The sequence below is a fragment of the Canis lupus genome, chromosome 15 (assembly GCF_003254725.2).
Source record: "Canis lupus dingo isolate Sandy chromosome 15, ASM325472v2, whole genome shotgun sequence".
Classification (NCBI taxonomy): Eukaryota; Metazoa; Chordata; class Mammalia; order Carnivora; family Canidae; genus Canis; species Canis lupus.
Window position 1 is genome coordinate 54524209 of NC_064257.1, and position 25101 is coordinate 54549309.

The 25101-nt window shown below is 37.5% G+C and overlaps 1 protein-coding gene across 4 annotated transcripts in view; it reads left to right on the forward strand.

The window, feature by feature from the left end:
- GLRB (glycine receptor beta) overlaps positions 1–25101 on the forward strand; it is a 92927-nt gene that overhangs the window by 5334 nt on the left and 62492 nt on the right. The gene's annotated exons all lie outside the window — the stretch shown is intronic.

The window sequence follows — 25101 nt, forward strand, 5'->3', positions numbered from 1 at the left end:
CTTGGATACAATGTTTTATCATATAGCTTGAATTTCACTTCAGCCTTCATCTGTTGGTCTCTCCTCTGACTATATAGTCTGCCTGAGAGATTCTGTCCAAACCTATGCTGTAATTACCATCTATTCACTATTAAGTCTCTATGTCCATCCCAAGGTTCTTTGAAGAATGGCATATCCATTCATCCAGTGTTTCGGGCTGGCTACCCTATTTTGATCTCAAACTCAATGTAAAATGATAAAACCTGAATTCAGAAATCCTCTCCACCTCTCCTGATACAGTGTTCCCTTCTCCAGCAAATGGTACCGCTACCTCTTTAGACCTTCTCTTTCTACAGTAGCATCTAAAATTCATTAGGGTCCAAGACTTGGCGGTTCAGAGTCTTTCTCATCTCTGGAATATGTCCTTCATTTTCACTCCCCTGTGGGCACTGCTTTAATTACTCCTCTCCACACATTTTGGTGAACACTTTATGAGTCATCCTGCTTCTTTCTTGTCTTCCTGCATCAATCATGTTGGACATTGCCCCTAGAGTATGTTTTCTAAATCTTCAGTCTAGGCAGGTAGTTCCCATGCTTAGAGCTCTTGAAGGGCCTCCCTAGCTTTCTGTGGCTCCACAGACAAGACTCTTGCTGAACTGGCCTCTGGCTCATTTCTTGGCTCCACACACAAAGCTCTTGCTGAGCTGGCCCTCTGACCCCTCCAGCAGTATCTTTCTATCCCAGCCCCCCTCCCAACCCAACACGTGTGAGTCAGGTTTTGTACACACTTGACCTTTCACATTGCCTTTCTCTGAAATGCCAATGCTTTCCTTTTATCTTTTCTTTCTTTTTTTTTTTTTTTTTTTTTTTGCTTTCCTTTTTTCTTTAGTTAACTCCTGCCTCAGTGGTTTTGCCCAAATCCCTGGCTATAAATAGCATCTTTCACTGTTCTACAAGTGGAAGGTTTTTATAGGAAGGAGAGTGTGGCAACAAGCTATCAGCAAAAGAAAGGATTGCTTCAGGCAAGTCTACCTTCCCTTAAGGAGAAGGGCAGGAGATTTTATTAGGTAGATTACCTCATCTTTTGGAGGATGGAGAGGGCACATGTGACAGATTCCTCATTGATGCTGATCAGAAAATTCCTGACTAACCAGTTAAGACTATGTCTTTAGGGTAGGTGGAAATGCAGTTGGGTTAGGCATTAGGTCCGTTTTGGTGACTTGGCTTAAGTGACACCATTTTGGGCAGTGATTTTCTTTTTAACACCCCTAAGTCTGTATGTCTGGCCCAGACCTCTGAGGAGCGCCACACCCATATAACCAAATTTTAATCTGACTGTCCCATAATGACCTCACACTCAAACCTTGCTGTCTCCTTTGAGAAAACTTTCCTAATCTGATCATTTGACTTAGATAATTGCACTCTGTGCCTTCATAGTTCCCTGATTGCCTATCATGTTCATAATACTGTATAGTAATCATCAATTGTAACTGTCTGCTTTCCCCCCCCACTAGATTGTAAGCTCCTTGGGAGCAGTGTCTTACTGACTCAATCACCAGAGATCAATTGAGTGCCTGAAAGGAAGTATCCATACAATAAAAATTTGTTTAATGAGTGAATAAAAACCTAAAGATATTTGGCTTTTGCTAAGGTACTTGATTTTTGTTAGGTACTTGAAAATAACTTATATAGTCCCTGTGGGCCATATTCAGAAATATGGTCTCAAAATAGGGGCAACGAGATGAGTTAACACCTGGGTAATTAGTGGAACATCTCTAGCTTAGTTGGTTTCCTGGCAAAATTTTGGCCTTATCATGTTTAACATTTTACCAATGACTAAAATAAGAGTGTACAGAGGAAACACCCAAACTGGGGATCATGTGATTTGGGGACATAGAATGAGTATCTGAGCTAGAACTAGGATCTACTATGATCTTGAAGGGTTGGAGTAATGGGCTAAATATAAAAAAGATAAATGGAAGTATAAATTGGGCTTTTGTCCAGAAATCATCTGTGCAAGTATAGGATGGGAAAACTTGGTATGGTAGAGAACATTTGGGAAAAAATTTAAGTAATTAATGATTTATAAAATATGTATATGTATAGTATGTATATATGTATTATATGTATATAATACAAATGATACAAATGAGTATAGCTACTTAAAGAAACCAGGATTGGTTTTTTTGAAAGATTTATTTATTTATTCATGAGAGGCATAGAGAGAGAGAGAGGCAGAGACACAGGCAGAGGGAGAAGCAGACTCCGATTGGGACTCGATCCCAGGACCTCAAGATCACGCCCTGAGCTGAAGGCAGACACTCAACCACTGAGCCACCCAGGCGCCCCAAGAAACTAGTATTTTTATTTTGCCAATTTTATGTTAAGTGTATTTTCTTAATAGAATGATATTTAAAGCAAGACTTACAGAGATTTCTGCATTGTGCTAGTCAGTATTTTCAGGGGAGAGAAAAACGATTCACATCATTAAAATCATGTCATATTAGGGAGATTAAAAAAAACTGAGATACTGAGAAGTTGTTTTGAAATGATTGAAAAACTATGACATAGATGAGAAAGTAGACTTTGCTGCTTGGCACCAATAGTGAAAACCAGGATTAATGAGTAGAAGCTATGGGTGGTATATTTTTAGCTCTCAGGAAGAACTTTCTGGTAAGAGTTCTGCCTAAATATAATTGCCTGGGAAGGGAGTTAGTGGAGTCCCATGTAACTGGAGGCACTTGGCATGAGGGGTATTATTTGACAGATACATTTTATAGAAAGTTTGAACATTGGATAGGTGGTTAGACTAGATGGTGATATCTAAGGTCATTTCAGTTTGCCAGATTTTTAAGAATCTTTGATTCTAATGTATTCTATTTTATTACAGTCTTACTATTGATCCATAGAAGAGAAAGAATAATTTGAAAATTTTATCCCAATACAGATTTAAGCCGATCTGCCTTGATTTTTGGTGCATTGTCTTGGAAAGCTCTACCACATTAAATAAACATAGCTTGGTCTGTCGTTAATAAGAAGGATTTAAAAAACTTCAGTGATAGAGTTTCTTCTTGGAATTTCCTGCACGATCATATTTTATTGTTTTATTTTATTTTTTTGAACGATCATATTCTAAAAGTATCTCTTTCAAACCCAGAAAGTCTTCCTCTTTTCTGACCTAAACCGATAGGAAGAAATATGTCTCAAATAGTGACTGGTGGATGGCAGATATTAGTGATCTAATGAATGGCTGCCATAACTTGTAAGAATGCATAGGTTTATGGGCTTGTATTTATAGGTGTTTTACATATGAAAGCAGAACATTTTAAAATATATGTTCAGAACTTTTGATTGAATAAACCAAAACACAATGATCTCAACAACAACAAAACGTTACTTGTCATTTCGATATGTGCTCCCAGCAGACATAATTACACTTTTAAATACTGAATTTAAGGGTGCCTGGGTAGCTCAGTCTATTAAATGTCCAACTTTTGATTTCAGCTCATGTCGTTGTCTCAAAGTTACGAGATCCAGCCCCACTTCAGGCTCTGCACTCCATGGGAAGTCTGCTTGACATTCTCTCCCCCTCTGCCCCTCACTCACTCGAATATGCGCTCTCTCCGTCTCTCTCTGAAATAAATAAATCTTTAGAATACATACTGAATTTGGCTGGGCTGTAACGTCTTGGCACATGCTGCCATATTTTACCATCAGTAAGCCTAGGGAACGTTTTACCACTTGTTGAGGATGGTTTGAATTTCAAGTATCTGATAGCTTACAATAAGTGCACAAATGTTTACAAGTTAAATTTAAAATCTTTGCCCATACTTGTATCTTAGGTATGGGGAAGCTTAATAATAAGCCCTTGCTTGATACTAGATGAGGGCTGTTATTATTTATATTAGTCATGTTAACTTGAATTTATCTCGTCTTCTTCATGATCTTTCCTCCAGACTGTTGGCACTCTACCTTTAAAATCATGAAAAAGAAGTTTTTACTGTGGTTTTGTGTGCATAACAGGAAGCATTGTAATTTCTTTATTTTAGTTTGTTCACAAACCAAAAAAAGATTGTGTAAAAGTATTTGGTATTTTTTATGATAATTTTTTGTCTCCTTTATAGAGAGATATTGTACTGCTTAATGATAGCATTTGTACACGTCAGTTTTATGTGGTAGAAGGGTGGGTATACTGAATAATCAAAGCTATTCTGTGTTGGCCAAGTATAATATTAGCTATTTTATACCTACCATTGATTACTAGAGGGGGTTGATTTTAGTTTAGTTCTAGTTTCTGCCTAGTGGAAATGTTCAAGAGAAGTTCACGATAAATGGCCAAAAGATGAAAGGCTGATTGCAAAAGGGTAGGAGTAGTCTTTGTAATGAATACAACTGAAATTTGCCTATGTTATTATTACTATAACATATCTAGATTGAATATTCCACTAATGTTTAGTTGCGTATTGTCTTACTACCTACTGAACAGTGCCAGCTTAATGGCATGCCATTCTTTTGCCATCAACTGAATTAATGATCTTCCCTTTCCAAATAATTTCCCAGGTTTTGAAATTGGCATCTTCATTACTCTAGCTACTCAGGCATGAAACTTAAATAGAACCTGTCCTTCTTTCTCTGAGAATGATTTCCTATATCTGTCATGTTCATTGCATTTCCACTTACCATCATTTTGAACAGTTTTCATCAATATTTTTCTAATTATTTTTCCTATTTTTTCTCTACTCATTATCATTCATCTTACATATTGTTTCCATTTTCATCTTGTTAATATTATGTTCAAGATCCACAATGGCTTCTTACTGCCTGATGGATCCCAGTGCAAACTCTTTACTTTGATTTTCATGGGTTTCTCTAGTTTGCATCCCAAACTTTATGTGAAACTACCCTCTAATTTTAGAAAGGCTGATCTATCATTGCTTCTTAACTTCTCTTGCTATTGCTTATGCTTAGACATGTTTATGTTTAGAGTGACAACTTCCAGCTTAATCTGTATAGTTTTTAACCAGTCCTTTAGGACTCATCTTAAATATTACCATGCCTTATGAAAGTCTTAAAATAATTAGAAGTTTCAGTTGAGAATTAGATTAATATAAATTGATAGCTTGCAATAGCTGCTTAATACTTTCTTGGTCACTGATAGAAATACTGTGTTTAAGAAGAAAAAAGTGTTAATATGGTGGATATAAATTCTGGTTACTATCATTTGTGATGGTTAGAATTACATGAGCGTTTGTTCAAGGAATCACGATCAGGGTTGCAGAAACATGAAAATTTGTTGTTTGATCTATTACACTGTGGATTGTTTTCCTTGAAGAATAGAAATTACCTGCTTTATTATATAAGATAACTTCTTTAACCAAGACCAAAGAGAAGCATAGAGGAAGACAAGTTCAATTTTAAAGGATATAGAACTGTCCAAAGGTAAAATGGATTTCTTTGGGTGGCTCTTTGTTGCTAGAGTGACTAAACATAGCTTGGGTAGGGCTACCAACCAAATCAAGCATCACTGGAAAGTTACAGAATCTAAGTTCTTTTCATCCCCAAGATTTCATGAGTCTATGATAAGAACTACTGTTAACTCCCTCTTCTTGAACTCTTCAAATCCTTTTTGTCCATGGTGTATGTTTTGGCATTTGATTATATTTAATACTAATACTCTTCATATGATATCTTTTATTTTCTAGTCGAACCATATTATGTATATATTGACTCTAATACATGGAAATATACACACCTCATCATATATGTATACACACATCCATCTCATCTCAAATATTTACAATTGAGATGGTTAATAATTAACTCTAACCATATATAACAAATGTCTATACACACACCTATTTAGCCTGCATAAGTGAGGCTCTTATGCAAAGAATCTTGAAGTTGGTAGAGTATAAAAGCACATATATACATATATATATTCACATATATTTAATAAATATGTGAAAGCGTATATATATACACATATTATACACATACATATACAATTTTATATATCCTACTACTTCAGAATTCTTTGCATAAGAACCTCACTATGCTTGCTAAATCAAATGGAATAAAATAGATGACTGGCTATATAGAGGAAACCAATCTTTTGGTGAGTCAGTGGCTCACTGGAATTGTGATTAAAGGTAACACCTCTGAGCATATATTATTTAAAGTTCCCTTTGTATGTCTGCTAAATCTTGATGGCTTGATAATACAGGAGAAAGAACACTGCTATACCTCAATTAGTACTTTGCTGATTGGCTTTATGACCTTTCGATAAGTCACTAATTTTAGGGAGACGTGGGTCATGTATAGGGAAAAGTTTGATCTTCGTAGTCTCTTAATTTCACTAATTCATTCATTTATGACAGCCATGTCTTTTAAGACTTAAGGGTTTTTTTTTTAAGATTTTATTTATTTATTCATGAGAGACAGAGAGAGAGAGAGGCAGAGACACAGGCAGGGAGAGAAGCAGGCTCCATGCAGGGAGCCTGATGTGGGACTTGATCCCGGGACTCCAGGATCACGCCCTGGACTGAAAGCAGGTGCTAAACCGCTGAGCCACCCAGGAATCCCAACCAAGTTTTATTTATGATTCTTTTTGTACCTTTATATTCAGGATTTTGTTGTTGTTGTTTTTAGGATTATGCTTTAAGATTTAAAACCAGTCAAGCCAAACCAACAGAAAAAGAATACACAAAATTCTGTTTCTTGACCAAGTTAATTACAAAGAAATCTAAATTTCAGACTTGATTTATCAAAATGTAGGTATTTAATTGTATCCCAAAGTAAATTAATGTATGTGGCAAGTGAATCGTTTGCATTCCTAGCTTACCAATTTTTCACAAATTAAGGAACTTGACTAACAAAAAATGTATCTTTTTTTCCCCTTTTGGTGGATAATACAATAAAACAGTGAAGAATGGAGTATATTTGCAGAAGTCTCTCTGTTCTTTTTGTGCTACTACCTGGAAGACGCACAGCACCGCTGTGTTCCAGAAAGCAGAGAACCTTTCATAAATGAGTTATAAATGGGTTCCTTTACCATACACATTTTATGAAAATTTACACTTAGAATTCATGAAGCAAATTATTCAAATTTATGTACATACAAATAGCTCCTCTGAGAGATGATGTAAATATGAAATAATATTTCTAGAGCTCTGATTGGAATAACAGCAAAACACTGATTAAATCACTAATAGAATATGTTTGGTAACTTGAAACATCTGACCTTTATTAGTTCTCTCGTAAGAGAACAATAGTATGAATTCATGACTGTTCAGGAATGCTTACTGCTCTGATTCCTGAGAATAACCTAATAAAAAGGCCAACCTATTACTGCGTGGATGTGCAGTGAGTATTCTTTTGCATCAATAGTTAGGTCTCTGTTACACCATAGGCATAACTGAAAAAATGATCCAAAGGTCTAACTGCAGCACTATTTAATATCATCCAGAAGTTTCATATTCATTTGATTATAATATTTTTGGCTTAATTCTACATATGTAGATGTTTTCAGTTATTAAGAATCTGTATTGATTTATTTTGTGTAGTGATCTAGTCTTGGCTGGGTCTTCACTATGTTTCCAATAATCCTTTACTTGTCCCTTAGTGGCTCTATTTTTCTGTCTCTCTAATAATTGTTTCATCCTTTACCCTGCCCCTTTGAGTCTTAGAATAAAGGCTTAGTTTTCACTTCAAAGAAAAAAAATAGAAGTCATTGGGCAGAAACTCCCCCAGTGTCTCTCTGTCTTCACTCTAAAGCTATGTGTAACATTATCCTTTCTTTTCTCCTTTGCATCTGACTTAACAGGAAAAGGGACTTCCTTTTGTTCATCCCTGGACCCATTTCTTCCACCCTCTTCTGAGACCTCTCTCTATTACCTTACCTTTGCTCTCCCAAGTTTTCTTTTTTTTTTTTTTTTTTTTTTAAGATTTTATTTATTTATTCATGAGAAACACGGAGAGGCAGAGACACAGGAAGAGGGAGAAGCACGTTCCCCTCAAGGAGCATGATGTGGGACTCCATCCCCAACCCCAGGATCATCCCTTGAGCCAAAGGCAGACGCTCAACCACTGAACCACCCAGACGTCCCTCTCCCAAATTTTCGATATGCTTTTTCCTTTGGCTGTTTTTTTTCTAAGGGTTTACAAAAATAATGAAGGGTCTCTCAACTGAAAAAAACAAACAAACCAGTTTTTATTTTCCTATTTCATTAACTTTTTTTCTCCCTATGTTCACTGTCATGTATCTTAAACTAATAGGCTACAATAGTCTATAGTTTCTCAGGGATGTTCATTATTCCTTTTCTTTCCTTGAATTTCTTTAAATTATGAAACCCGTACATTATTATGGTAACAAATGAAACAATATGTACCACTTAATATTCTGAATACTTGCTCTTCTGTTAATATTAACTCCTGTGACCATTGTACTTTTTGGTAAAGATACTTTTATTCCTTTTAAGCAAATCTACTGACTTTTGAGTCTTTTTGTACTGGATAAAAACTAATGATTGTCTTTTGCATCCTGACACAGTCTCCTATCCCACCCACATACCTTCTGGCTACTGCACTCAACTCATTCCTGGAACTATTTTCTACCTTCCTGACTTCAACTGATTAGCCGTCTTCACCTGCTATTCCTTTTTTCTGTCTGTACTGAAATCCTGGTTTTTACTAGATATTTGTTCTTGGTCCTTTTAGCTTCTTACTCATCAGTTTTCCCATGAGTAATTTCTACTGGTATCTGTGGTTATTCACAAATCTTTATCTCTAGGTGTAACTGCTCCCATGAGTTCCCCATAATTATTTTCAATATCCTACTGGACCTCAGAGTTAACGTATGAAGCCAGCCCTTCAGTCTGCATTTCCCAGCCTTGTATTCAGCCTTTCATGAGGAATGGCAACAGCACCTTTCTTTTCTTCATGAACTCGCTCCCTGATCATCTCATCGATTACTTAGTCTGTTGATTCTTATTGAGAAATGACTCTTGCATCTTGCTGTTTCTCTCCATCTTTGGAGGTCTTTGTCAGGCTCTCATCATTTCACCTCGAATCTCTTATTGCTATTACTTACCTAGGTGCCTGGTTTCCATCCTGTCTTCTCCACTTTAGTTCATATTGCATGACAGTAGCTCTCAAACTATTGATCTCAGCACCTCTATACGATCTGAAACGTTGTTAAGGACACAAAGAGTTTTAGTTTATGTGTGTTTTGTCTTCTAATACTGCCTTATTATAAATTGAGACAAATATTTTGAATGTTTTTAAAGCACTTCTAATAATGTACTCATTACATGTTAACGTAAACAACTTAATTCATATGAAAGTGAAACTAACTATATTTTCAAAAATAAAAATAGTGGGGAGAGTGACCATTGTTTTACATTGTTGCCTATCTCTTTGATGGCTGGCATAACGGGAAGAGAGCCAGATTCTCATGTTGGCCTTGTGATATATTGTTTTGTTTGAAGTAGGTAAAGAAAGGATGACCTCACACAGACATGTGATTAGAAAAGGGAAGAGTAGTTTAATAGCCTTTTCATAACTGAATATTCTTCTTTAATGCCATGCCAAAATTTACCAACTGATAATTATTTTAAAAGCTAGTTGCAAAAAAAAAAAAAAATCTAGTTGCAATGTAAATTCTCAAATCAGATCAGTGAATATTCTGTTTTCTGTTGCACTAAAATCCACTGGTTTTACACTTTTTTAAAAAGATTTTCTTAGTTTTATTACTCTTTATTACATTTTTTCAGTGTCTTAATTATTTTTTGGAACAATTTAATTTCTGCTTTTTTTCTAGTTTTACTAAGATATAGTTGACCTATAGTATTGTATTGGTCCAAGCTGTACAACATAATGATTTGATATATGTAAATATGGTGAATTGATCACAATAGGTTTGGTTAACATCCATCAAATCTGCAAAGTTACACATTTTTGTTTTTCTTGTGATGAGAACTTTTAAGATTAACTCTCTCAGCAACTTTCAAACATACAGTGTTATCTTGTTAACTGTAGTTACAGTGAATGGCTCTTTTTCCCTAACATGATTTTATTACATCCTGCCTTGGTCAGTAGGAAAATACCGGTTTGCTAGGTTTTACAAATGTTGACACGTTTCATTATACAATATCAAAAAATCACATCCATTAAATGTCACTTCCGATCTCATTGGAAAGTCTGTTAAGTATTGGAAAGCTGTCAAGCTCATGAGATGAATATTAACATTTCTAAAAATTCTAGTTTGTGTGAAAATTTACATTTTTTATTGACAACAAATCCCATGCCCTCTATAGTTTTCTTGAAGTTATATGCTCTCTTGATTCACTGTTGAAAATTTTTTGCTAAGTACCTAAGACTAAATTACCATAATTTTTTTATGGGGTTCCATGAAAACGATGTTCCATAATAAGTAGCTAGTTTAACTAGAACATCAGTCCCCGGAATGCTTTTCTTAGGAACAGTTAACATAGTTTGGCATGCAGTAGAAGTGCTCTATAGATCTTACCTGTTTTTTCACACAGAATATTAAGATGATGTGGATTTAAATTTCAAAATTCAATAAAATTAGCATTTTTAAACTGCTCCTTTAAGAACATTACTTAGGAACACTATTTTTCAAATTATTTATTTCTTTAATTACTGATAGCTTGTAGTAGTAAAGAATACAATGACTATTGGTATATATTGGTATTATTTTCTTTTTTTTAAGATTTTATTTATTTATTCATGAGAGACACAGAGAGAGAGAGAGAGAGAGAGAGAGAGAGGCAGAGACACGGGCAGAGGGAGAAGCAGGCTCCTTGCAAGGAGCCCGATGTGGGACTCAATTCTAGGTCTCCAGGATCAGGCCCCGGGCTGAAGGCGGCGCTAAACTGCTGAGCCACCTTGGCTGCCCTGGTATTATTTTTTTATTTGTGCACCAGCAGCTTTTATTCACTTTCGCTTTTGCACCATTAGTGCAAATGTCAGTATAGTGAAACAATGTAATATTTTTAAATTATTATTATTATTATCATGAATATAGTTTTGACTCTGTGGACCACCAGAAAAGGTCTTGGGTACCTTCAGGTGTTTGTGGACTACACTTTGAGAACTACTGTTTTATAGTGTCAACAGATTTGTGGTGCTCAGTGTATATCCAATCATTTATTTCTCTTTCTTTTTAAAAAGATTTATTTATTTGAGGAGGGGGAGGGGCAAAGAGAGAGGGAGAGAGAATCTCCAGCAGATTCCCCTCTGAGTGAGGAGCCCAGCTTGGGGCTCAACTCCAGGACTCCACAATTATGACCTGAGCCGAAATCAAGAGTCAGATACTTGACCGACTGAGCTACGCAGACATCCCTGTCCCTTTTCACTTCTATGTCTACCTCTAACATGTTCCTGGCATTTAACTTCTCAGTGGTCCAGATCCCTTTGTGAGCCTGTACTGTTGTTCCTACTGTAATCACCTCCTCAGATTTACCCTTGCCTTCTCCGTTTTACCAGTTTCATGCCTCCTTGCCACTCTAGCTCCAGCTCAGAAGTCATCCAGTCTAAGAAACTCTTACTCCATGCGTAATTATTTTTTCCATGCATAACTAAATGATTAAGAAATAAAATTAATAATGATAAATTTTAAGGGAAACTAGTTGAATTAATCGAGAGGAAGAAGAATTGGATTGATGTTCTGGAGAAGAATTGGGTTCGCTCTGTTACTAACTCATGGTGTGTCCTCAGATAAGTAACCTTCGATCTTAATAATCATGATTTGTAAAATGAAGGAATTAGCAATATGATTTATGAATTTCTCACAGTAATTGGGAGAAAAGATTATTTGGAATTTTAACATGTGGAAACAATATCTTGAGTCAGAAGACCTTAGTTCTGTTCTAGAAGACATTAAAACATTTGTGACCTTGAATGAACAATTGTTATGCCTCTCTAGTCTTCAGTTTTCTCATTTATAAATTGGAAATAATCTCTACCTGCTTCACAGAGCTTCTCTGATAATTAGAAATTGTATATGAAAGTGTTTTCTGAACTGTAAAATTTCTACAAAGTGCATTACCTATGTTTGTGTATTATTGAACCCTTTTAAGGGGTTCACAAGAATTTTGCATATTTTATTCTTGGTCCCATTCTTCTGTCATTACTTAGGCTAATTTTTATAGGCAGAAAAAGTAATCATGGAGAAAATATCTGAGAAGGTTGTTTAGATACAAGTTTCTCATCGATTCATGATGCTAGGACTTGGGTCAGTGCAACATTTGTGGCACACTCTCTCAATGCAAGGGTGAGTGCCATGTGCTTGGCATATGACCCTATTTAATTCAGTGCATCTATATAGCAGGAAACATCATTCACCCTTTATATATGAAAAGTTTCTGTTGTGGAGCATGTTCATGTAGGTTTCTTAAGTTCATAAGTTTAGTAGTATTCTAGTTATCTAATCCAGGTGGGTATTTTCGGCCAATTTTTCCTCATACAGCATATCATAGTCCGTGAGATGGAAGGCAAGAAAACCAAGATCAAATAGCTTTCTTTTTTTTTTTTAAATTTTTATTTATTTATGATAGTCACACACACAGAGAGAGAGAGAGGCAGAGACATAGGCAGAAGGAGAAGCAGGCTCCATGCACCTGGAGCCTGACGTGGGATTTGATCCAGGGTCTCCAGGATCGCGCCCTGGGCCAAAGGCAGGCGCTAAACCACTGCGCCACCCAGGGATCCCTCAAATAGCTTTCTAAAGGGCATATCCCTGGCTAGGAGCTGGGAGTAAAACTTAGGTCTTCTGATTCTTAGTCCAAGGTTTTTTTTTGTTTTTTTTTTTGTTTTGTTTTGTTTTGTTTTGTTTTTTGTTTTTAGCTTGCTTTCTTTTAGCTTTTATTTTTTATTTGCTTTCTTTATTTAGTTGTTGCTTTCACCAATAAGAACTCATTTTTCTTTATCTTGACTTCACCTATCCTTTTTATATTTTTATCATTTTCAAATAACATATTAGGCTTGCTAAGATTTAAAACTCATGGAAGTTCTGTCTCAATAATGAAATGTCAGTTTCTGAGCACACAGTCTTACAGTCTTCCTGTTCATCGATGTGTGTCCCAGCACATAAAAACCAGTCATTAGTTTGATTCGTGGTATTCAACTTGGACTTTAGTTACCAGTGGAGTTTTGTAAATCAGAAGTCATTCTGAGCTACAGTTGTCAGGAAACAGTATAGGATGCATTCTTTCTTCATATTGCATATACTCACTCAATGAGATCTACAAAGGCATCACTACAAAGGAGATGAAGTGTAAAACACTTTGGCTCTGCTTTCTTTTTTTTTTTTATAATTGTCTCACACCATTAATGAATTTTTTTTAATTTTTATTTATTTATGATAGTCACACACACACACACACACACACACACACAGAGAGGCAGAGACATAGGCAGAGGGAGAAGCAGGCTCCATGCACCGGGAGCCCGACGTGCGATTCTATCCCGGGTCTCCAGGATCGCGCCCTGGGCCAAAGGCAGGCACTAAACCACTGCGCCACCCAGGGATCCCTTGGCTCTGCTTTCAAGAGAAAAAAAGCAATAGTCCAGTTCTTTGGTGATAAAATAGGGAATTATTTTTCAGTGACCACAACAAATTTGGACACATGCATTTACCCCTTTCATATAGAATATTAGAGAATTTTAGTTTTAACTAACCAAATAATTCTAGTATCATCTTTTAGTTGCTTTGTACAATCAATCTGTCTCTATTTTTTTTTTCATTTTTTTTTTCATTTATTTATGATAGTCACACAGAGAGAGAGAGAGAGAGAGAGGCAGAGACACAGGCAGAGGGAGAAGCAGGCTCCATGCACCGGGAGCCTGACGTGGGATTTGATCCCGGGTCTCCAGGATCGCGCCCTGGGCCAAAGGCAGGCGCTAAACCGCTGCGCCACCCAGGGATCCCAATCTGTCTCTATTTTTATGTATGTATATATGCAGGTGTTTGTGTCTGCCTGGATGGGTGCATACACATGCATACACATATAATTAAATACAAATGTTATTTTGTGTGTTTTGTTTTAAACATTCTGAAGTCTAATATGCAGAGAAATGCACTAATCATAAGTAAAATAAGTTCACATTTAGCCATGTAACCAGCACCCAGATCTAGAAATAGAACATTACTCAAATCTTAGAAGCCACTTTATGTCTTCTTCCAATTACTCGCTGCCTTCTTGAAGATTACCATACACTGTATTAAACTTGCCTGTTTTTCAACTACATATAAATCCAGTAAATCTCTTTAAGGAGCACCTTAGTCTGTTCCTTTTATTTGTGAGATTCATCTTCAGTGTTCAGTCATTGTCATCGCTGCTTGTGTTCTGTTATATCATTCACTGCACTTTATTTTTCTAGTCTACTATGGAGAAATTGGAGTTGTTTTTAAACACACAGACACACATTCTGATAAAGACTCTTATTGAGGACATATAAAGAACTGCTGGAAATTATTAAGGAAAAGGCAGGCAACCTAATTGAAATGACTTAAAGTCTGTATAGCCAAAAGGCCAATAAGCAGATTCACTAGTCATTAAGGAAATGCAAATTAAAATCACAGTGAGATACCATTGCACATCCACCAGAATGGCTAAATTTTTTTTTAAAAGAGGAAAATGCCAAGTGTTAGCGAGAATCTGAATTACAACTCTCATATCCTGCTGGTGAAAGTTCAAATTGGCATAAGCCCCTACTAAATCATTTTGACAGCATCTAAAAAAATCCCTGAATTCATATTCCCTCTCACCCAGCCATTCTGTTCCTAGGTACATACTCAGTGGAAATGTGTATGTATTTACCAAAAGATACAAGAATGTTCATAGAGACACTGTATGTAATTACCAAAAACATAATTCATTTTTTAAAGCCTGGATATGTTCTTTTAATTCAAAATTTCAAATTTTTAGACTAAAATAATAGTATTGCATGAGGAATTGGAACTTTGGCAATAGATTGAGTTGTCTAGAAGAAGAATTATATGAAAAAGGTGAAATAGACATTTGGAGCTACAGTTAAAATATACACGATCAAGATTGACTCTGGAAATGTGCATATTCTTGCTGACCAAAATTATAGATATAGTCAATTCTGACTTATCAGTGGAATGGAAGGGAGTCATCCTATAGGCAGCTTAAATAAAAGGCATAATCATTATTATTTTGAGTGTACTTATATTATTCTGTGATTTCACAATTTTTAATGCAAATTTCCAACGTAGAGCAAACAGTCTTTCTGGCCCTTCACTGATATACTATCTGCTTCTCATTTCATGTTTTAAAAATGAATCATCTATAGTTTATTCAGTTACTCTTTATTGAGCATTTCGTATGTGCCAGGCCCTGACCTAGGTGCTTGGGATATAGCTTTGACCAAGACAAAGTTCTTGCTCTCAGGAAGTTTGATACTAGTGGGAGACAGAACATGAACATGTAAACATGAGTTTTTAACATGGTAGGTAGTGATCAGGGTTACGGGGAAAAATAGATCAGGATAAGGAGAATCGAGGGTGTAGGGGGGGTTGCTATTTTATGCATATTAGTCAAAAATATCTTTCTGATAAAGTAAGATTTGAATCAGGAGCTGAAAGAAATAAACAGTAAAGCCTTGGAGATCTCTCAGAGAAACAATGATTCAGGGAGGGGAACACCAAACACCAAAGTCCTTAATTAGGCTTTATGTGTTCAGACAGCAGTCCAAAGACCAAGAGCAGAGTGGGTGATGGGAAAAGTCAGAAAGTTCATAGATCATTGTAAAGGTGATTCCCATGTTTTGGGTCCAGGCAACAGAAAGCATGAAGTTTTTTTTAATTTACTGAGAAGTCTATTAAAGACTACATTAATAGTAGATAGAAGGTGAGGAAAGTCAGGAGTTTGGTCTTGGTCATACTGATTTTGGGGTCTCTATTACACTTTAAAGAGGAAATGTCTAGCAAGCCATTGAATATAGGGTCAAAAATTCTGGGGAATGGTGTGGTATGGGGCTATGAATCTGTGAGTTGTAAATTAATGAAATGGATGAGGTCACTTAGAAAGTGACTTAGGAAAGAAAAAACATCTGAGAGATGAGTGGGGATGTAGTTGAAGAAATGAGAACAGGCAAAGAAGAATGGGAAGAAGCACCTAGTGAAAGTAAGACTGTAATTAAAGATCATGTCTCTTAGACCTCAAGTCAAGAAAACCTTTTAAGGGGCACCTGGATGGCTCAGTGGTTGAGTGCCTTCCTTTGGCTCAGGGCGTGATCCGAGGTCCTGGGATCAAGTCCCACATCAGGTTCCCTGCATGGAGCCTGTTTCTCCTCCCTCTGCCTGTGTCTCTCATGAATAAATACAATCTTTAAAAAAAAATCTTTTAAGAAGGTTGGACAGGCATAAACAATATCAAATAGCGCCATTAGATTGAGAGAGGTGAGCATTGAGAATTGGTGATTGCATTTGACATCATTGACCTTGATAGCACTTGTTTCCATAGACGGTTACAAAATTATGCTGCATTGGATTTAAAAGACATTAGCAAAGAAATGGGGGCTGAAAGCATTAAAATTCTTCTGAAGAATTTTTATGTAAAGGGAAGCAGAGTAGTAATGAATAGTCAGAGGGAATGTAGAGTCAAGAGGAAGAGTTTTACAGATGGGGGTAATAAAGTGTATTTGTAAGGTAGCGAAAAGGTTCTGGTAGAGAAAGCTCATGATGCAGGAGAGCAGGGACAGTTGCTGGAGTGATTCCATAAGGGCAGAAACTCACAGAGAAGTGGAAAATGCAACCTTAAATAGCATTTTATCTCTTTTTCCAGCTTGTCTACAAGGTTCAGAATGATAGATAGAAGAAAATCAGATAAGCAATTGTTTTGCTTAAAAGTCCTGTTACATCGGGAAACATGAAAAGGGACTTCATCTGGTATCAGCATATTCCACCTACTGTCCTTGGCATTTATTTATTCTATGCAAGACACAGATACCAAAAGAAAATCTTCTGATAGATAACAGAGTTATCAACTTTATTTCTCTTAAGTCTCCATTATATAATCATGCAGGATCTGTACAACCTGTGCAGGTTTTAATTGACTGATACCCCGTGCCATGCAGTAGATAACTGGTTATGGTTCATTGACCTGTCTCTGCGGGTTCTGGAAGATTAGTTTACAGAGCTGAGATTGTTTTCCTTCCATATACTTGTTTGCTTGTCTTTGGAATCCCATTTCTAAGCCGTATTGCACCTACTACCTTTCAATAGTATGTAAAATTTTAGGAAAAAACCCACTTGAGCAAGAATATTAAGACTTCCTTATGGATGGCAGTGACCTTGTACAGGAAGGGATAAATTTTACAAGACATGAACTGCTACTATCTTTTATATATTAATTCAAGCTCTTCATCTTAAATGAAAATAGAAGTTTTATTTTTGAAATAGAAGGGTTTTTTGAGTTCTTCCTATAGAAACGACCGATTGCTGACTCAACTATTAATTAGGCCAAAGAACTTTTATTTGATTAGAAAACCAAGTTATTAAAACTCCAATTGATAGTATTCATAATTCTTAAATCTTAGCTCATGTGAAAATTCTTAAATTTCTACTTCAAAAAGTCTGCCTATGTATATCAATTCATAATCACCTTCTGTATTTGAAAGTCTTTTATCCTTATGTTACGTCCTACCAGAATCCAAAATATAGAAATCAAAACTGATTATTTGATATCAAGGAACATTTTAAATACTTATATTGAATTTTAAATCAATACAGACATTTACTTTATTAATTACATAAATAACCTATAATTATTTGAATTTTGTATTAGAAAGGACCACTAAGAGGAGTTAAAAGTTAACATATCAGGAAGTTGAAGTAGGATTCTTTCCAAAGGCCAACAACTAAATAATAGGTGCCAAGAAGCCCCATGTACCAAAATTAGGGAACAGATATCTTACACAAGTCACACCAAAAAAGGTGGCTGAAAACTGGCTTGTGACCTTTAGCTAAACACCTGCCTCGATCTTAACCTCTCAAAGGGTTAAGATTGTAGAGACCAATTGGGAGAAATTCTTTGGAGAATGTTACAGGCACAGAGATGGGTGGAAAATGTTTTTTGTTAGTCTCAAACGTAGAGAGAGGCAGAACCATGTCTGCCCCCTGTATTTGGGGAGGCTCCTAGGAGACTGGTATCTGATTCTCACTGGAGAAGTAGGAGGCATGGCTGTGACCATCGGCTAGAGGCAGCAGAGGGGGAGCTACCAGGACATGGAGATTCACTTTTTGTTCGTCGGGAAGAAGAATACTTGAGTATTTACCATGACTCAGATGTTGGTCATGTGAGAGAGAATGAGAGAAGTAGACAGTGACAGTGACAGCAAAGCAAGCAAGCAAGTACCAGCTTGATGTTTAAAACCAAGGAACTTTGCCCCAAAGGGCCTGGGAGGGTGCTGGAACCCCAGTAGTGTGCCTGTGATTTGTGGACTTCTGAATCCCTGGACTGAAGGTGGGAATCAGGAGTTGCCAGCTGAAGAAAGGCCATTTCATGGTCATCGAGATGAGAAGTTCTCGAAGATGAGATTTTGAGAAACCCACAAAGACACTGTAAACTAACAAGGCAGGAAAACAGAGCAAAAGCTAGTCCTGTCTCCAGCCCCTTGCTCAAGAAGACTTGGCTAGGGGAGGGAGTGACATTTTTGAATTAAGTTTAGGATTTTTATTATCACCAGGGACTGGGCATCTGAATTATAGGAGTGACAGTTCTAGCGCCACCAGAGGTGCCAGTGGAGACTTTTTATTATCAGAGAGTGACTGCAAATGTTAGGAGATCTGCTAGAGATTTCATCCAAATGTAGTGGAAGTACTAGCTCACAGAGAGGGTTTGGATGGGTGTAGGGGGAAAAACAGATTTTTTTTTTTTTTATCATTTATAATGGAGTCTTCTAGAATCGAGCTCCCATTCATTAAGAAGTTACATTGGTTTCCAAACACTGGTTGATAACAAAACAGGCTTATCTTTCATTATCCAGATGCCACCACATATTTTAAGGAAGCAGCTCATCCCACCGAATGACATCCGCACTTGTTGCCTTCGTACCTTGTAGTAGGATTTTTGTCTGGGACACTCATCATTGTCTGACGTGCATGCCTGCGGATGTGTTAATGAAGATATAATTCAAAAGAGATCATTTCTGCTATCTCACAAATAATCCTGCACCTTAGAAATGCCGCAAAGAGCAGTTACAGCAGAAACAGATCAATAGCAATGACTTTTCAGCAATTCACTCAGCTCACCCCTGGGTGCCAAAGCCCCTTTATACAAAGGCTCTGCGGTATTTCTTGGTGCTCTTTCCTCTAAAGGGCTCTGAAGCTTGAATGATTTGTTTCAGTTCCCGATTTCTCTCTGGCCTCTCTTAATATCTTGTTTTTAAGTCTTGGTTTGTAGTAGCAAGAAAACCACTTTTACTAGCTCAGTACCATGATCTTCTAGAGACCAGTAGAACTAGAGTCTTGATTTGGAAAATAAGATACATGATTTACAGTATGTGTATATGTAAGAAATCAAAACATTCTACATATTTGCTTAACCAGACCACCTATTAATAAATTTCAACCGGTTTGGACTCCAGTTTTTTGTTTTTGTTTTTTTCTGACTGGGTTGTCTTATTTTGTAAGAGACTTCTCTTCCTTCGCCTACGTCACAAAATAGGTTACTGTGAATTGATATATAACAAAAGTATGAGGTGCTATTCTAAGCTCTTTACTTAAATTGTCTAGTTGAATTCTGAAAACAGGTCTTTCAGGAGGAAATAATTTTCCAGGATTGTTAGCCCCTGTGCCTCAATTAGCTTACCGATGAACAGGGCTGATAATCCTGGAAAATCACTTCATTCAACATCACTCCTGTGAGATTTCACCCATGTTGCTGGTATAGCAGTAGTTCTCTCCTCCTCATTGCTGTGCTGTATTTAATATGCTGTCTTTGTATATTTGTCCAGTTTTCTGTCAAATGAAAGACAAATCCAAAATTAAGGTTTTATTTGAAAGGATTGTTGCAATAGAGAGAATGCTCTGACTTTAAGATGTGTAAGCATCTCAAAGGTGATGCCGAAAGGGCTTCTCTTGTATTGCAGCAGTAAAGGAGGCTGGAAGGAAGCAGGCATTGGGAGCGCAGTGAGCAAGTGGCAACAGTGGACAATCGTTCTTTGCCGCGAGCCAGTTCTTGGAGGGGTGCATTAAGGAGGGTTTGTTCTGCTTTCCACGTGACTGCTTAATCTCAGGGAAATGGGAAAATCAAGGGGCCTGTGGGGAGGAGGGAAGCCTAACCCAGATTGGTTCAAGTGAAGTTGCCAGGCACCTAGTTCAGAGTGGTCAGTTGGGACAGACAGTTCAGGTACTCATTTCTGCAAGGAAAAGGGGGAGTTTGGAGGGTTTCTGGTCCTGTCCTAAGTAAACAAGGGGTTAACCATGAGTCTTACCAGGGCATCTGGGGACAGGATCTTTGCAGTAAGGCACTTCCCGGATGCTAATGGGTGGAGATATTTCCTAATGTCCCAGTGTTCCAGAAGTTCAGGTAAAGTTTGAACATTCCTGTTATTACTGTTGATGAACATTCATAGTGCTTCCAGTTTGGGGTCATTGCTATTTGGGTTTATTAAAGGTGTGTTATGCACATTTTTAGACGTGCATTTGGTGGACATAAGCATATACCGAAGAGTAAAATTTCTGTATCAGAGGGTACGTGTATATTGAACTTGGGAAGATATGGATGGTTTTCTGCTTATGCTCCATCATGAATGGATGAGAGTTCCAGCTGCTCCACATTCATGCCCAAAGTTGATACTATTAGCATCAACTTGAATTTTAGCCGTCTCATGTAGGTATAATGATACTGCAGTGTGATTATAATTTCCATTTCCCTGATGATTAACATCATTGAGCATCTTTTCATACATGTGTGGAATTTTTGGCTATCCTCCTTTGCAAAGTGCCATTTCAAGTATTTGCCCACTTAAAAAATTTGTTTTTCTTTTTCTTATTGGTAGGTGGAAGTTCTTCATACATTCTAGATAGGATTCTTTGTCAAATGCATGTACTACAAATCTCTAACCTTTCTCATGCATTTTCATTTTCTTAATGGTGTCTTTTGATGAATCGAAGTACTTATTTTGAATGAGCTCTGATTTATTATTGTTAATGCATTTGAGTTTTTAAAAAATTTTTCTTTGTTCCAAGGTCTTGAAAATAGTCTATTTTGTTGTTGTTGTTGTTTTCTGAGAGCTTTGTTGTTCTATATTTTACATTTAGTTGCCTAATCTCCTTCAGTTTATTTCTGTGTATCATGTGGGGTAGGGTCAAGAGTCATTTTTTTAAAAGATTTTATTAATTTGTTCATGAGAGAGAAAGAGAGAGGCAGGCAGAGACACAGAGGGAGAAGCAGGCTCCATTCAGGGAGCCCGATGTGGGACTCGATCCCAGGACTCCAGGATCACACCCTGACCCAAAGGCAGACGCTTAACCATTGAGCCACCCAGGTGTCCTAAGACTCATTTTTAAAAAAGGCATATCCAGGGGATCCCTGGGTGGCTCAGCGGTTTAGCGGCTGCCTTTGGCCTGCCCTTTGGTATATACATACAATCAAGTATACAGTTTTTTAGTCTATTCATCTGTCAGTGGGCATTTAGGTTGTTTCTGTATTGCAGCTGCTGTGAATGCAGTGACTCTGGGAATACAGAGTCCCACATGGGGTTCCCTGCATGGAGCCTGCTTCTCCCTCTGCCTGTGTCTCTGCCTCTCTCTTTCTCTCTGTGTCTATCATGAATAAATAAATAAAATCTGTAAAAAAAAAAAAAAAAAAGACATATCCACTTAATGCAGCACGTTTATTGAACAGGCTATCCTTTCTCTGACTTCCAAACAATAGCTGCACAAATAAGTCAATAATCAGCCATTCGATTCACTTAAAACAAAGGAAACTGATTTTTTACTTTTTTCTTATGTTAAGTTGAGCAATAACTCATTCAAAACTTATTGTATGTATACATCCGGTATAGATTTTCTATTTGTAGGGTTGTCTCTGGAAATTTAAATTGTGTTTAAATTTTTCTTTTTTCATTTTATTGTGGTAAGGACATGTAGCCCTCTTAACAGATATTTGGGTGTAATACAGTATTATTAAGTATAGACACAGCGTTGAAGAGCAGATCTCTAGAACTTACTCATCTTGCATAACTGAAATTTTACCGTTTGATTAGCAACTCCCCATTTCTTCTCACTGCAGCCAACTAGCATTTTCTTCTTTGCTTCTCTGAGTGTGACTCCTCCAGATACGCCACATAGGTGGAATCATGCAGTGTTTATGCTTCTGTGAGCAGCTTATTGCACTTAGCCTAATGTCCTCCAGGCTCACCCTTGTTGCGTGTTGCAGGGTTTCCTTCTCGTTAAAGGCTGGATAATACTTGATTGTATGTATATACCACAGTTTTTTAGTCTATTCATCTGTCAGTGGGCATTTAGGTTGTTTCTGTATTGTAGCTGCTGTGAATGCAGTGACTCTGGGAGTGCAGATACAGGGAAGAGCTGGGTTTCTAGCCTACTCGCTGTGCAGCAAGGTGGTGGGGTAGAGCTGTGGTAAGTGCCATGTGCTCGAACAGCTGCTTTGTTCTGGGTAGTCCCCAGGGACTAGCGTGTGCGTTGGGTCCCATCATTGCCCCAGATGGGCAAGATAGGAGCTGGTCCCTTGGATAGCATCCGGATAGCATCATATGAGATGTGAGGTCTGACTCTCCCCCTCCTCGGGGAGAAGCTGAGAGCTGAGGACACCTCTGGATAGTATTACATTATGCTTTGCTGTGCTAGGGTGGCAAGAAGGTACCTCCAAAAAAAAAAAAAAAAAAGAAGGTACCTCCACTTTTCCTACTAATTTCATTGCACCTGCTTGGGTGTAGAGGCCTTGACTAGCTTTTGGATCTCTGACAAAGGGAATTGATCTGTGCATTGCTGCCAAGTTGGTATGTCATGAGGGGAAAGTGGGTCCAGACCTTCCTGTTCCATTTTGCTGAAGTCATTCCTAGTCAAAGCCTTCAAAGGATGCTTGCCCTTCCTCCATTTCCTACCCTACCTCTCAATATACTCCGCCCACTCCAGTCTGGCTCCCGTGTCTCTCAGCTGAAAAACAGCTCTCCTTTTTGCTAACTCCCATGGAGGGATTCATTCTTCACCTTAACCTCTCAGTGGCATTTGGTCCCATTAACCAGCCCTTCCATGAAATAGTCTCTCTCAAGTTCTGGGGCCACCACATACTTCTGGATTTCCTTCTTCCTCTTAGGCAATTTATTCTTAAGACAGTTTGTCTTAATTGTTGGTTTATCTTCCTCCATCTGCTCATTAAATGTTGGACTTCCTCAGTTTTTAATTCCATATTCTTTCACTGCAACCTCTCTTTTTAAACAAGTGATTCATTTGACTATTAGAACCATTTGAGGATCTTTTAAAATCCTGATGCTTGGACTTCATCCCAAACTAATTAAATCTGGCGTGGGATGAGGCATCAGTAGTTTGCAGTTTCTCAGGCAAATTTAGTGCACAGCAAAGCTGAGAATCTCTAGACAAATCCATCTGAACCCACACTTTAAAATACTTTTACATCAGAATAACCAACATTTGGGTTTGATTCCTTTTTTTAAAGATTTTATTTATTTATTCATGAGACACACACACATACACACAGAGAGAGAGAGAGATAGAGAGAGAGAGAGAGGCAGAGACACAGGCAGAGGGAGAAACATGATCCCTGCAAGGAGACTGATGTGGGACTTGATGCCAGGACTCCAGGATCATGCCCTTGGCCGAAGGCGGTGCTAAACCCCTGAGCCACCCAGGGATCCCGGGTTTGATTCTTAAGTGCATAACCAGCACATGGTACCATGCATGGCATACAGAAAATGCTCAAAAGCTTTGTTAAATGAATTCAACGAATGACTGAAGCCAGGGAGATATTTAACATTATAGATAATTGAGTGATGATTATGTTTCTGTTGTTCTTTAAAAAATTGTATTATTTACTTGATGTTGTAGGTTGAGTTCTCTCTAAGACAGACTATGAGATAAAGATTTCCATGCAGAAAAAGACTGCTTTGGAACAACACTTCTTGGGAAGGAAGAAGCAGGTTCAAACACAGGAGCAATGCAGTTGTATTACAGGTGCAATGCTGAGGCATCGGTCTGATGCTGCAGGGAGCTCTGAAGCTGGGATGGTCTTTCAAAGTTGTCTCAGTCAATAGGAAGAGACTTGAATGCTTTTGTGTCCCCATATCAAAGTGTTTGGGAATGTGTTGCCTCTGGGGCAAGACACCTTCCTTCAGCTGAAGGTTATTCTAGAGTGACCCAGCTCAGAGCCTTAAGCAGACAGCGTTCCTGGAGGGAGCCTCAGTTCCAAAGGGAGGATGGGGAGGATGTGGCACCTTAGCATCCGCAACAAGTAGAACCAGATTAGCAACCGAATGGGATCTTAGAGGTCACTTTATATCGACCTTTGATTTAAAGGTGAGAATGCTGAGGCTCAGAGAGGAAAGTGCCCAGTATGATGTAGTAATCTTATAGTCTGTCTGGGCCTGGAATGCCAGTTTCTTTACTAGTAGACAAGTGTTTCTTCACTTATACCCACACTTAACTTCACTGTCTGTGTGTGTGTGTGTGAGTGTGGGATCCATCTTATCACCATTTCTCTTAGGCCAGAAGGGAAACATTTTACATTTATGCTCTGTATGGGATATGGCGAGAGGATAAGTGCAGTTGTAGTTGCAGTAGTAGCAGAGGAAGAGGTATTATTATGGATTTGTATTTGTGAGGCCAGGGTGTAGTACTCTTTCTGCATAGTATGGAAAGTAATTGCGTGGTGAACGTTTTGAGGTTTGAGTTTGCTTCCTTATATTATGAGGTTTGTGTCAAATTAGTAAACCAATAAGAAGTAGTGAGAATGTGTCATGTTTTATACTATTTGAGAAACATACCATGACAGTTGAAGATCCTTGTAGGATTCATAGGATGAGTAATCTCACATGTGATAGCAAGTTAAAAGAAAACAAAAAAAAAAAAACAAAACAAACAAAAAAACACAC